Here is a 15,627-nt window from a genome sequence, read left to right as displayed (position 1 = left end):
AGTAGGGGGAATGGAGCAGGGAAGGGTGTGATGGGGTGGGGGTTAGGACGGATGGGGTGAGGGGTGAGGAAGGGAGGGGAAGAGTGGGGTGAGGAGAGAGGTGAGGAAAGGGTTGAGGTGATGGGGCCAGGGAAGAGGAGTGAGTTGGGGCTGGGGATTGGCGAGGGGTGGTGGGAAGAGGGGTGCATGGCAGAGAGGAATGAGTAGTGGAGTGGAGGTTTGGGGTTGAGTGGAGGAGGAAGGAACAGATGTGGTGAGGGGAGGGGGCAGGTTGGGTGGGGCTGCAGGATGTAGGGGAGCTGGGAGTGTATAGGGAAGCAAAAGGGAGGAAAGGGCAAGAGGCGGGTCTATTCAGGAAGGACCTCCATGTACAAGAAAAGTCTGAAACTGTGCCTCTGCAAAGAACAGTCAACAGAAAGTTTGAGACCAAGCCTCAAGAGTACTGGAGTGTCACACTTACAATAAACCTGTTAAAGGTATTAGATTCTCTTTTTGTAAGCGATTCAATGGAGGCACCTGTAACCTCTCCCAGTGGCTGTTTTGGGCAAAGATTTAACAGGGCCTTGAAAGAGGGTTTGAAATGAACACTTTCTGTAAAGGCACACTACAGGGGGAGCTAAAGAGTGCTTGCAAGATTATGAGAGGTGAAAATGTTTGGTAATTCTGGGTATCCAAAGAATTTTACAGCTGGTCGTACTTTTGAAGAATAATGATCCTCTTCTCAGGCCGTCACTTGGATGGAGGATGACCATAAGATATAGGAGCAGGATTAGGCCATTTGGCCCATCGAGTCTCCTCCACCATGATTGGTCCATTTTTCCTCTCAGCCTCAATCTCCTGCCTTCTCCCCATATCCCTTCATGCCTTACCCAATCAAGAAACTTCAGCCTTTCTTAAAGACTTGACCTCCACAGCTGCCTTTGACAACGATTTCCACAGATTCACCACTCTCCAGCTAAAAAATTCCTCCTTATCTTCATTCTGAAAAGACACCCCTCTATTCTGAGGCTGTGTCCTCTGGTCCTACACTCTCCCACCACAGGAAACATCCTTTCCACATCCACTCTATCAAGGCCTTTCACCATTTGATAGGTTTCAATTAGGTCATCCCCTCATTCTTCTTAATTCCAGTGAACAGTCCCAGAGCCATCACACGCCCTGCATGTGACAAGTCCTCCAATCCCGGAATCATTTTCGTGAATCTCCTTGGAACCTTCTCCAGTGTCAGCACATGATCTGCTTCGACTCCAGTTTTGTGGGACTGGGCTGAGTGATGAGGTCAATGTTGGATCCAAAGAACATTGACCCTGGCTCCAACATTGCATAGGGTAGATGATGAGGTGGTATGTTCCTCAAACCTCTCGGGAAGACTGCTGTGTTCCTGATCCACAGCCTCAAGATTCCCAATGCCATGCTGAGGAGAAACTGAGTTACTTGAGTCTATACTTGGTGGAATTCGGAAGAACGAGCAGAGATCTTATACCAACATAAAAAAATTATAAAATGGATAGATAAGATAGGGACAGGAAGATTGTTTTCATGGGCAACTGACACTAGAACTAGGGGACATAGCCTCAAGATTTTGCGGAGTAGATTTAGGATGAACCGGTTTTCCCCAGAGAGTGAATCTGTGAAATACACTGTCCAAGGATGCAACAGAGGCAGTAAATATTAATATTAACAATAACTTATTGATAGAGCACTTCTCATACAGATAATCTAAATAATATAAAGTGCTTTAACAATGGGATAAAGTGCAAGCATGAAAATAAAAGATAAAAATAAAAGTAACCATTAAAATAAAATACAAGAAATGTTAGTTAAATGCAAGGTTAAAAAAATAGGTTTTGAGCTGGCATTTAGAAGTGTCAAGTGAGTCTGCATCCCTTATAGTTTTAGGTATTGAATTCCACATTTGGAACTATGATTTTAAAAAGCAGACCTGCCAATTATCTTTTGGGGGAGATTATTTAAATTTAAGAGACTGACGGAAGAAGACCTGAGATCTCGAGCAGGATTATAAAACAAAAGCAAAGTATAGCTAAGAGACAGTTAGGAAGATACTTGCATATTAGGGGAGTTAAGGCTTCTGGGGAAAAGGCACGTAGGTAGTCCACAGCAAGATCAGCCATGAGCTTATCGATGGGATGGGTGACCTCTCCTGCTCCAAGTTCTATGAATGCTTGAACAGTCGTGGGCTAGAGACTCTCAAAAATGAGCAGGGATGCCACATTTTCTTTCAACACAGCTTTTATTACATCCTTGAATCTTTTCCTTTGTCCACCAAGTATTCAGCTACCTCACAGATCCTGGAAAAGAATTTCTGCTTTAGGTGTTTGGTGTCAAGCATGAAATGCCAGTGTCAACTGAGCATAACAAGGGCTTCAGTGCTGTGGATATTGGTTCACTTAGCCTTCTGGTGAATCGGAATCAGGTTCCAGTGTGTCATGTATTTGTACAGATAACATCGGTGGTCTTTTTCGAGAGTCTGGAGATGCCTGGTGTGTGTCTGAGGACGGGAGGACAGGAATCACAGCTGCCTGGTACCACGTGTGTTTTGTGTTAGGTCTGAGATTTTGATATTTACCCTTTTCTTCAAGTAACTAAAGACCACCCTGTGTCATTGGAAGCAGTGGTGAATTTTATCACAAGGTCTACCTTTATCAGTCAGGCGCTACGTGATATGGAAAGTGGTTCACATTTTCCAAATTGTGTCATGAAGAGTTACGTGTTGCATTGGGGGCAGGTTGGGAAAAGACCTTGATCCTTTGGACACTGTGTGGCATCCAGGTTTCTGTGAACAAACTGATGATGCATTCCAAGTTCGGGCTCTAAGTGTCATCTATAAGCAGCAACTCCACAACAAAGGTTCGGATGACTTTGTTCAATCCACAGTGACAAAGCTCCAGAACCAGTTTCCCATTGGTGCTTGAGATTTACCCAATTCCCTTATGAAGTGTGTTGGAAATGAGGTAGATAGAAGGAATATGATTGGGTAATGACGTAGCCTTGTTTGTTACTCATTGCTTACTGAGGCTGGCTCTGGCTCTGCCATAAACTGGATGGTTAGTATCACAGCTTGTGTGCTGTCCTCCATAGAGATCATTAAGAGCACCAAATTTCTTGGTGTTCACCTGGCGGAGAATCTCACCTGGTCCCTCAACACCAGCTCCATTGCCAAGAAAGCCCAGCAGCGTCTCTACCTTCTGTGAAGGCTGGGAAAAATCCATCTTCCACCCCCCCCCCCATCCTCACCACATTCTACAGAGGATGTATCGAGAGTATCCTGAGCAGTTGCATTACTGCCTGGATCGGGAATTGCACTGTCTCAGATCGCTAGTCCCTGCAGCGGATAGTGAGGTCAGCTGAAGGGATCATCGGGGTCTCTCTTCCCGCCATTACAGACATTTACACCACACGCTGGATCCGCAAAGCTAACAGTATTGTGAAGGACCCCACGCACCCCTCATACAAACTCTTCTCCCTCCTGCCATCTGGCAAAAGGTACCAAAGCATTCAGGCTCTCACGACCAGACTGTGTAACAGTTTCTTCCCCCAAGCCATCAGACTCCTCAATTCCCAGAGTCTGGTCTGACACCAACCTACACACACACACACACACACACACACACACACTCACTTGAACACCATTCCACTCCCTTTGCAATTTTTGCTCATTTCTTTCTCAATTCCTGCTAAAACATTGTTTACATTTACATCATTTATTATATTGTAATTTGTCCTTTACTGTGCCTATTGTCTTGTTTATTAATTATTGTACTGTCTTGCACTGTTTTGTGCACTTTATGTAGTCCCAATGTAGGTCTAAAGTCTAATGTAGTTTTGTATTGTTTCACATAGTCTAGTGTAGTTTTGTGTTGTTTCAGGTAGTCTAGTGTAGTTTTGTGTTGTTTCATGTAGCACCATGGTCCTGAAGGAATGTTGTTTCATTTTTACTGTGTACTGTACCAGCAGTTATGGTTGAAATGACAATAAAAGCAACTTGACTTGACTTGATTTGTCATAGAGCAAGCACAAGATGGGGATGGATGTCTTTGCACAGCTTAAATCGAGGTGGCTGTTCCTCAGTTACTCCCTCATCAGTCCCTATTCTCCCCACCATCAAGGGCATCTTCAAGAAGTAGTGTCCTAAGAAGACAACTTTGATCATTAATGACCCTCAATATCCAGGACTTGCCCTCTTCACATTACTACCATCAGGAAGGTGGCAGAGCTGCCTTAAAACCCACATTCAGTGTTTCAAGAACAGCTTCTTCCCTTCTGTGATCAGATTACTGAATCCATTAACACTACCTCGTTATTCACCTTTTGAACTACAGTGGATTCTGGTTAATTGGGGCACATCAGGACCTGTTAAGTTTGGCCCAATTAAGTGACTGCCCCTGTTAGCTAAAGTTTCATGGAAATAGTTAAACAGTATTAAAAAGATAAACTACTATTTAACTGAGTAATAAATTATATGTTTAAATGGAATGCTGAACAAATGAGAACACTGTCAATACTAATACAGTACTATAAAACTGTGTATTAGTTCCTAATAGTTATCGGAGGAATTCATCCAGTGTATGCCACTGCGTTCTTTTGATTGACTGTAAATTAACAAAACCAGCACAGACACCAAGTGCAATGGCTTGCCTTCATATTATGCTTTAAACGATTGCATCCTCCAAATCTTGACTTTCACTGTTAACATTCAAGATGATTTGTCTATACCTTCAAATTCTTTGTAGTTCCTAACTTGTTGAAGTAGAGAAATCATTTCATTTTCACTCCCAGCCGCTTCTGGCATCTCCAAGTCTAAATGCTTGAAACCGCAGTGAGCAAAGCATTTCTGAATTGTCTTACTGCTTATTTCTTATCAACTATCAGAGACAAAACTTACTGCTTTATGAACACAAATAGCTGCAACTGACACTATTTTAAAACTGTTCACTCTAATCAGTGTAATGTCTAAAGGCCACACAAGTGAAACTGTTTGGCAAGAGTCTCTTGTCCCAATTGCGCGGCACAGCATCCCAAATAAACAAAGGGAATTCTGGCCATCTTCTCAATTAGTTTTTGTTTCTTTAAGTTTCAGTAGCACAGTGGTTAGCACAACACTTTACAGTTTCAGTGACATAGGTTCAATCCCTGTAGCTGCCTGTAAGGAGTTTGTACGTTCTCCCTGTGACCATGTGTGTTTCCTCCCACAGTCCAAAGACGTACCAGTTGGTAGGTTAATTGGTCATTGTACAATGTCCCATGACTAGGCTAGGGTCAAATCAGGGTTACTGGGAAACATAGCTCAAAGGGCCGGAAAGGCCTATTCTGCACTGCATGTCAATAAATAAACAAGATTGTGATGGTATTGGGTTTGCTGACTGCAAAGTTCTAAACTGAAACAAAGACCTTAAGCCCAATCAGATATAAATAGCCACAAGTATTCTAACTAAAGGGAGGGTATACCGTAACTACCCAATCTTCAAAGAGTAACTTACTTCCTGTTTATTCTCCACAGTGAGTTTAGCTGCCAATCCCTACTATTTGAGCAGTAGGTCTTCTCTCCCTACCAAGAAGATCCTTCCAGCTAGCAAAGTATTTTAAAACACAGTTCATTTATTTTCAGCAATACTCTTTTAAAATACAAACAACATTCCTAAAACACAGTTAAAACTCACAGAGGATTGCTATCTTATAAAACATTTCCAAATTACAAACCATTTTTAAAACATAAAAGATTTCCAAAACACAAGAACAATTTCAAAAAAGACATACCGATGATGCAGACGAACGAATCATCGCAGACACCGAAGCTAGAGGAATGGATTCTAGTTCAGTCCGTGTTTCTTTCATGCTTCTTGATGTTCCTTCCCCCATTCCTAATAAGCCTGAACTGCTCTCTACATGTATACCCTTTTTCTGCCACTTCGGTAAATTCACAGGCATATTTCCTCAGATACCAGACCTCAGCTATCTACCATTAATGTTGTAAAGCTAACTTCCTTGAGTACATAAACCTTCCAACATTAATAAATCATATCTAAAGATCATTAATTATATTATCCATCTGGTCTGCAAGCTTCCTTCAAGTAAGAAACTTAGTCAACTTGTCTGTTTTGAAACAATTCAAATTAAATAACCCATTGTCTTATTCTGCATCTCTCAAGCAGTTAACTTTGTAGTATGAGCCAGCAAGTCTGATACTCTGTACAGAATTTGTTTGAAAAGCTGCTCTATGGACAGTACTTTGTTTTAACATCAAGCTGATTATTGCTTTCCATTTCCATTTTAAGAACTGAAGACTGGTTTTCATTTACGGCCAGAAACTAAACAGTGCATATAGTTGCAAGTTTACTTGGAACAGTTTGATCTTACAAGTGGCAGCCACTGTGTTTAGAAAGCAAGCTTAGCAAGCATGAGGTCCACTGGCCCAGGAAACGAATATCCATCACAAGAGTTGTCCCAAATAAATAGCTGCCTTGATTAACTGAACACCCAATTAACCAAAATCCACAGTACTTACTTTATTTTGAAGGTTACAGTAATAAGAACATAAGATACAAGAGCAGAATTAGGCCACACGGTCCATTAAGTTTTTCTGCCATTTCATTACGGCTGAGTTAATACCCTTCAACCCATTTTTCTGCATTCTCCCTATAACCCTTGACACTCTTACTAATCAGGAACCTCTCAACCAATAATTTGTCATCTTACACTGTACTACTGCCACAAAACAACAAAACTCACAACATACGTCAGTGATAATAAACATGATTCTGACAATAGCGACAAGGGCTTCCTAGTGGCTGTTGCTCCTCACTGCATTTTTTTGGAGCTGTTACTCAGTGAAGATTATATTATCCACACTGATAGAGTCAGCAGGTTCTTAGCCACTGGGGGGAATTGAGGAAACATGGCAGTCAACTCCCACACAGACAATCCCTGATATGATTGTCTGATAACAGCCAGACAACCTATAATTCGTGATGTTGATGGGTAGTGGAGACAAGTTCCACACTGTCTTCAGAATTAGAACCTGTGAGATCTTCTACGTCCTGAGAGGAACAGACTGGGGTTGATTCCACATCTCTTAAAATTATAAAAATAAATCAGGGAAAAGCAGCCTCATGTCATAAACAGAGGATACAAAACCGAACTCATTCACGGAAGACGGAGGTTGAGAATATCCTAGACAGTGGCAGAGCTCCTGTTACGCCAACAAAGGTGAAGCAACGTTTATTATTCACCTGTACTTCAGACAGATAAGTGCTGCTAATTGCACAGAACAAAATGACTCACAAGACGCCCACTCATTTATCAGCCGACAATAAATCGGCTGCGTTCCTGTCTGAGACGATGATGGGCAATGTCCCAAGCAGCCAATGTCAGACTGTGCAAACCAGCTTGCAATGCAGGAAAAAAGTGCTAGAAGAGCAATTTTCCTGTCCATTTCAGAATGTTACAAAGAAAAAGTAAACAATTAATCTGAAATTAGCTCCCACAACAAGGTAACGTAGGGGTCCCCAACCTTTTTTGCACTACGGACCAGTTTAATATTGACAATATTCTTGCGGACCGGCCGACCCAGGGGGCAAGGGGGTAGTAGGGTTGCCAACGGCCAGGAGTACCAGTCAAATACGTTGTGTTTACCCTGAGAAAGACTACAATGACCATGAAGCCTTGCGCAGGCACCAGTGCGCATGCGTGACCTGCGTATGCGTGTACCTGCCGATTTTTTTTCTGCAAATCGTTTTTGGCGATTCTGTTCGGGGGGGTGTTAATCATGACTGGAATATAGGTGATAAGTGGCTAATACACTCAATTTTGTTTCTAAAAGGGTTTATCTAACGAATTTAATGTTAAACACAGCACATATTTTTCTCGCATGAATATAGTGATAAGTCATTTATCAGGGGAGGACGGGGAGCTTGAAGTAAGTGTTGAATGAACTTCCAGTAGAAGTGGCAGAAGCAGGTTCGATATTATTATTTAAAGAAAAATTGGATAGGTATATGGACAGGAAAGGAATGGAGGGTTATGGGCTGAGTGCAGGTCGGTGGGTCTAGGTGAGAGTAGCATTCGGCATAGACTAGAAGGGCAGAGATGGCCTGTTTCCGTGTTGTGATTGTTATATGGTTATATAAGTCACTTATAAGTCAATAGCATCATAACATTTTAAGTAATGTTTGGATATTAAACACACAGCACATATTTTCCCCGTATGAACATATAAAATCATTGCAACATACCAATATCGCTGAATCAGTGGGAGCCCTGGGCTTGTTTCCCTGCAACAAGACGGTCCCATCGAGGGGTGATGGGAGACAGCGATACTCGAAGGGGGTTCCTTATGTCCAGTCTATTCCGCAATTTAGTTTTCGTTGCATTCATTGCAGAAAACTCCGCTTCGCAGAGATATAATGTGGGAATTGGAAGCAACGTTTTTCAGTGCTTTCGTGGCTATCTCAGGATATTTAGCCTTGACTTTGATCCAGAATGCCGGCAGAGATGTTATGTCAAACATACTTTTCAGCCCGCCGTCATTTGCAAGGAGTTGATCTCCTTCCCGCGCTGACACGGATGACGCTTGGGTCATGACCTCGCATGCATAATGGCTCAATAGTGGGCGTGACAGGGAATGAGAAAAGGTGCAGCTGACTCATATCACCAAATCATATCGTTTCGTCACGGCCCAGTAGCACATGCTTTGCGGCCCGGTACCGGTCCGCGGCCCAGTGTTTGGGGACTGCTGAGCTAACGAATCAGAATCACAATTATTATCACTGACATAGGTTATGAAATTTGTTCTTTTGTGCAGCAGTTCAGTCCAAGACATCAAAAATTACAAGTCACAATAAAAATTAGAATAAATAGTGCAGAAGAGGAATAGTGAGTTGTGTTCATGGACTATTCTGAAACCTGATGACAGAGGGGTAGAAGCTGCTCCTATAATGTTGAGTGTGGTCTTCAAACTGCTATACCTTTTCCCTGATGTTAGTGATGAGAAGAGGGTATGTGCCATCCTTGGAGATGGATGTCACCTTCCGGAAACACATAATTTTGCTGTCCTTCCTGAAATGATGCCAAGGAATCTATTAACATCCACACAAGTGGAAAGACAAGTGTGTTAGTTCGAAGGCTAAACACCTTGAAGTGCAGCTCTCCCTTAAATCTGTGAGAGTCGGGCTGAATTTGTATACCAATCTCTTTAAAGCAAGACTCAAACCCATCATTCTATGACTCAGTGGTACAACAGCTGTCCCAATGAATCATAACTCAGGGATGGAGAAAAAGCCAGACAGAAAGGACAAGCCTTCACAATGTGAATTTAAAATGATCTATATACAGTGCTCAAAATCATGCATATCAGGAAGAACAGCTCAGTTCCTGAATTATAAATAGTTTTCTCACAAAAAAGACATCTGTCATAACAATATGTTATTGATCCTGAACATAACCAAAATAAAATTAATATTCAATGGTTATAGTATCAGCAAAGAAAAATAAGAGTCTGGAAGGCTGCTATTTTTAATATTCATATCATTTCAACAAAGTGGACTATCATGTAGCCTCATGTTGTGTCTGCCTGAAAATCTGCAGTGCTCATGAAAATAAATAACTACGGGGATGACTCTTGCCTCTGGGCTCAAATCCCACATCAGAGGCTCAACCACATGCACTCTTCTCCTTCCTACCATCAAGGAGGGAGTACAGGAGCCTGAAGTCCCACAGTCAGGAACAGCTCCTTCCCCTCCACCATCAGATTTCTGAATGGTCTATTACCACTGCCTCATTATTCATTTTCTTTTTGCACTATTTATTTAGTAATTTATGGTGTAATTATATGTCTTTGCACAATATTGCTGCTGCCGACAACAAATTTTACTTCTTACAAGACAGTGATAATAAACCTGATTCTGACATAAATGCCATGCTGACAACACCAGCGCAGGATGGAGGGATCACCACCCTCCTGGAGGTGTGGTCTTTCAGCGGGGACTCTCCCTGTTCCCTCAGATACGTGCAAGGTTTTCAACTCTGCTGTTCTGAAGAATAGGGAGATACAGTACCGAAACAGTCCCTTCAGCACACCAAGCCCATGCCAACCATTAACAACCTATATACACCAATCCTACACTCATCATCATTATGATGTGCCACGTTGCATGATGTAGGTAATCATGGTCTTTGCATGACTGTGATTGTTCTTGGCAAAGTTTTCTACAGAAGTGGTTTGCCATTGCCTTCTTCTGGGCAGTGTCTTTACAAGACGGGTGACCCCAGCCATTATCAATACTCTTCAGAGATTGTCCACCTGGTGTCAGTGGTCGCATAATCAGGACTTGAGATATGCATCAGCTGCTCTTACGACCATCCACCACCTAGTCCCATGGCTTCATCGGACCCTGACTGGGGAGCACAGTAGGTGCTACACCTTGCCAAAGTATGACCCAGCAGGCTAGCGGAGGGAAGGAACACCTTACACCTCCTTTGGTAGAGACATATTTCCACCTCGCCACCCAAAACCCTACATTAAACTCATTTATTATTCTCCCACCCTCGCCCCCTGATTCTGCAATTCACAGTTGACAGTTAACCCACCAACTCATAACCACTGAGACGTGGGTGGAAACCAGAGCATCTGGCAGAAATCCATATCATCACAAGGAGAACCTGTAAACTCCACAGAGACAGCAACGGAGATCAGGATTGAACCTGGGTCCACTGGTGCTGTGAAGGAGTGCCTCAACTGGAGTTCACACAGGTGTCCTGGCGCTAAAACTTTGTCCAATGAACGCCAACTACTTTCAATATCACATGAAATTTATAGGTGTTTGCTGTGTACAAACTGGTCCTGATGAAGGTCTGTGCTCAAAATGTCAACTGTTTATTCCTCTCCATAGATGACGCTGCCTGACCAGCCAAGTTCCTCCAGCATTTTGTGTGTGTTGCTCACAATTTCCAGTGTTTGCAGTATCTCTTGTAACACGCACAAAACATTGGGAGGAACTCAGCAGATCCGGTACTCTGTTACTCTGGATTTCCAGCATCGGCTGAATCTATTGCGTTTATAATTTGCTATAGCTCTTGTGCGTGCAATTTGGTGCTGTGTCTCCAACATAGCAACCGAGATTAAACCTAAAAAAAACACAACAAAAACAGAGCACTGGATAACTTCAGTGGGTCTGGCAGCAGCTGTGGAACAGCATCTGACCCGATGAGCTCTTGTCTCAGATTCCAGCGATGTGCAGCCTCCTTTGTCTCAAAAATACAGAAATGATTGTAGGGTGTTTCACACAGTTGTGCTGGACATTGTAGTAATACGTACAGAGCACACCTCTAACTCTATGCAACATTGAAAGATTAAAACAAACTGTTGGAGAAATTAAAGAGACTACTGACAGAATTAGCAGTTATTGTCTGATTTAAACAATGCTTTTCTTATTTAAAAGTCATCTATTTAGATCAAAGACAAAGATTTACATTATGTGAACACACCAATTGGAAGCATTGACACTACCAACCTTGATAAAGGAGCCAATATTTTAATCTTCTCATTAGTATCCCTTTGTTTCCTTAAATATCCCATGAACACTTCCATTTACCCAGCATCGTCATCTCCTGTCACTTATTTTCTCCCGCTCTGCATTCTTTTGTTCTTTCCACTCCTGTAAGGGAATCTTGCCGACTGCCTGCTGCAGGAGTACGTCCTGAGAGACACAGTGAAGCTCGGTGCACCCAATGCCAAGACTGTGTGGAGAAGGACCACGATCCGGGTTCCTTCTGCTCCTGCACATGGAGGAGCAGCATGAGGTGGGGAAACCGCTCGAACAATGCTTTTCTAGAACATTATAGCACAGTACAGGCCCTTCGAGGAATGTTTCCCTGGTACGATAAGAAGGATTCTTAACATTACAATGTCCCTCATTGTGATCTTGGACCTTGTTGCCTATATGAACTGCACTTTCCCTGTAGCTGCTATACTTTATTCCACATTCAGTTATTGCTTTACCATGTTCTACCTCGAAACAGTGTGTAATGAATTGATCAGTATGATCCATATGCAAGACAAGCTATTCACTGTATCTTGGTACTTGTGACAACTATAAACCATTTCCATTTCTAATTCCCAGAGTGCACTGCACTGAATAAGCTGCAGTGAGGTTGAGGCAACTGCCCATCTCTTTGTGGACTGTGTGTTTATAAAGAAGGTCTAGAAAAGGATGCAAGAGTCCTTGTCGAGGTCCATCCAGGGTATCTGTGTACCAGAGGGCTCTCTGATCTACGGTCTGTTCCCAGGGCATATGCAGAGACAGACATCGAGTACTGCTAGAAGAATTATCAATTCGCAGACTGCCCCTTGTTCCAGTTCAAGATGTCCCTAAGGGAACGCTGTCGATGGGCACATCCCAGGCTGCAGGAATGCGCACCAAATCTTCATGCATTCAACACAAAGGCCTTGTGGATAAGAACTGCAGGTGTCATTCCAACAACTAAGGTCATTCCAAACGGTTGACAACCAGTGCCTCTACTTCCTCAGGAGGCTAATGAAATTTAGCACATCCCCTTTGACCCTCATCAATTCTTATAAATGCATCACAGAAAGCATCCTAACCAGATACATAATGACCTGGTGCAGCAACTGCTCTGCCCATGACCGCAAGAGACCGTGGAGAGTTGTGGGCCCAGCCCAGCGCATCAGAGAAATCAGCCACCTCTCCATTGACCCTATCTACACCCCACTGCCTCGGAAAAGCAGCCAACATAACCACACATCCAATCCCTAGTTTTGTAAAGCACAACAGCCCTTAGGTCTATCCAGTCTGTACTGAGCTGTTATTCTGCCTAGTCCAATCTGGATCACAGCTCTCTATAACCCCCCCATCCATGTACTTATCCAAAATTCCCTTAAATGTTGCAAACAAATCCACATCCACCACTTCTGCTGGTAGCCCGTCCTACACTTGCAGTATCCTCTGACTGAAGAATGTGCCATCAGGTTGTCCTTAAACATTTCACCTTAAACCCTTAACCTATGACCTCAAGTTCTAGTCTTGCCCAACCTCAGTGGAAAAGGCCTGCTTGCATTTAACCTATCGACACCCCTAATAATTTTGTATACCTCTCTATCAAACCTCCGCTCATTCTGAATCTGAATCAGCATCAGGTTTATTATCAGTGGCATGTGATGTGAAATTTGTTAACTTAGCAGTAGCAGTTCAATGCAATACATAATCTAGCAGAGAGAAAAAAAATAATAAACAAACAAGTAAATCAATTACAGTATACATATATTGAATAGATTTAAAAAATGGGCAAAAGCAGAAATACTGTATATTTTTTAAAAAGTGAGGCAGTGTCCAAAAATTCAATGTCCATTTAGGAATCGGATGGCAGAGGGGAAGAAGCTGTTCCTGAATCACTGAGTGTATGCCTTCAGGCTTCTGTACCTCCTACCTGAAGATAACAGTGAGAAAAGGGCATGCCCTGGGTGCTGGAGGTCCTTAATAATGGATACTGCCCTTCTGAGACACCACTCCCTGAAGATGTCCAGCCTACTTTGTAGGCTGGTACCCAAGATGGAGCTGACTAGATTTACAACCTTCTGCAGTTTCTTTCGGTCTTGTGCAGTAGCCCCTCCATACCAGACAGTGATGCAGCCTGTCAGAATGCTCTCCACAGTACAACTATAGAAATTTTTGAGTGTATTTGTTGACATGCCAAATCTCTTCAAACTCCTAATAAAGTATAGCCGCTGTCTTGCCTTCTTTATCACTGCATCAATATATTGGGACCAGGTTAGATCTTCAGAGAACTTGATACCCAGGAACTTGAAACTGCTTACTCTCTCCACTTCTGATTCCTCTATGAGGATTGGTATGTGTTCCTTCGTCTCACCCTGCCTGAAGTCCACAATCAGCTCTTTCGTCTTACTGACATTGAGTGCCAGGTTGTTGCTGCGGCACCATTCCACTAGTTGGCATATCTCACTCCTGTACGCCATCTTATCACCACCTGAGATTCTACCAACAATGATTGTATCATCAGCAAATGTATAGATTCTTCAACTTTCCATGGAATAAAGCCCTAACCTATTCAACCTCTCCCTATAACTCGAGGTCCTCAAGCCCTGGCAATATCCCTGTAATTGTTCTCTGTGTTCTATCAATCCTATTGATATCTTTCCTGTAGGTAGGTGACAAGAACTGCACATGATACTCCAAATTTCCAAATTTGGCCTCACTAAAATCTTACTCAACTTCAACGTAGCTCCCAGCTGTCATATTCAATACTCTGAAGGCCAATATGTCAAAAGCTCTCTCTACAACCCTATCAACCTGTGATGCCACTTTCAAGGAATTATGGATCTGTATTCCAAGCTCCATTTATCCTCTCACACTCGTCAGTCCCCGACTGTTCAATGTGTAGGCCCTATGCTGGTCGGTCTGCCATTTTCAGACCAATTTCAATTTTGTGATGATACTAAGATTTGGGGGCATAGTAGATGGCTAGGAAACTTGCAGCAAGATTTAGAGCAGCTGGAGGGGGAGGAGGAGGAGAAGGGGGAGGAGATGAGGAGAAGGGGAGAGGAGAGGGGAAGGGGAGAGGAGTGGGGGAGAGAGAGGGAGCAGGAGAGAGAAAACAGATCTTGAAACTAAAACACAAAACACATTGAACCAACTGTCAAAACCCAAACACCACAGTTTAGCAACACAAACAACAGGAATTCTGCAGATACTGGAAATTCAAGCAACACACATCAAAGTTGCTGGTGAACGCAGCAGGCCAGGCAGCATCTCTAGGAAGAGGTACAGACGACGTTTCAGCCGAGACCCTTCGTCAGGACTAACTGAAGGAAGAGTGAGTAAGGGATTTGAAAGTTGGAGGGGGAGGGGGAGATCCAAAATGATAGGAGAAGACAGGAGGGGGAGGGATGGAGTCAAGAGCTGGACAGGTGATTGGCAAAAGGGGATACGAGAGGATCATGGGACAGGAGGTCCGGGAAGAAAGACAAGGGGGAGGGGGACCCAGAGGATGGGCAAGAGGTATATTCAGAGGGACAGAGGGAGAAAAAGGAGACTGAGAGAAAGAATGTGTGCATAAAAATAAGTAACAGATGGGGTACGAGGGGGAGGTGGGGCCTTAGCGGAAGTTAAAGAAGTCGATGTTCATGCCATCAGGTTGGAGGCTACCCAAACGGAATATAAGGTGTTGTTCCTCCAACCTGAGTGTGGCTTCATCTTTACAGTAGAGGAGGCCGTGGATAGACATGTCAGAATGGGAATGGGATGTGGAATTAAAATGTGTGGCCACTGGGAGATCCTGCTTTCTCTGGCGGACAGAGCGTAGATGTTCAGCAAAGCGGTCTCCCAGTCTGCGTCGGGTCTCGCCAATATATAAAAGGCCACATCGGGAGCACCGGATGCAGTATATCACCCCAGTCGACTCACAGGTGAAGTGTTGCCTCACCTGGAAGGACTGTTTGGGGCCCTGAATGGTGGTAAGAGAGGAAGTGTAAGAGCATGTGTAGCACTTGTTCCGCTTACATGGATAAGTGCCAGGAGGGAGATCAGTGGGGAGGGATGGGGGGGGACGAATGGACAAGGGAGTTGCGTATGGAGCGAT

The 15,627-nt window shown here is 43.4% G+C and overlaps 1 protein-coding gene across 6 annotated transcripts in view; it reads right to left on the bottom strand.

Moving 5' to 3' along the window:
* Positions 1–15,627, bottom strand: part of LOC134346774 (dedicator of cytokinesis protein 9-like) — a 365,134-nt gene that overhangs the window by 256,210 nt on the left and 93,297 nt on the right. The gene's annotated exons all lie outside the window — the stretch shown is intronic.

Source organism: Mobula hypostoma, chromosome 5 (genome assembly GCF_963921235.1).
Source record: "Mobula hypostoma chromosome 5, sMobHyp1.1, whole genome shotgun sequence".
Classification (NCBI taxonomy): domain Eukaryota; kingdom Metazoa; phylum Chordata; class Chondrichthyes; order Myliobatiformes; family Myliobatidae; genus Mobula; species Mobula hypostoma.
The sequence above is the reverse complement of the archived record's forward strand: the minus strand, read 5'-3'. Positions and strand labels throughout refer to the sequence as shown.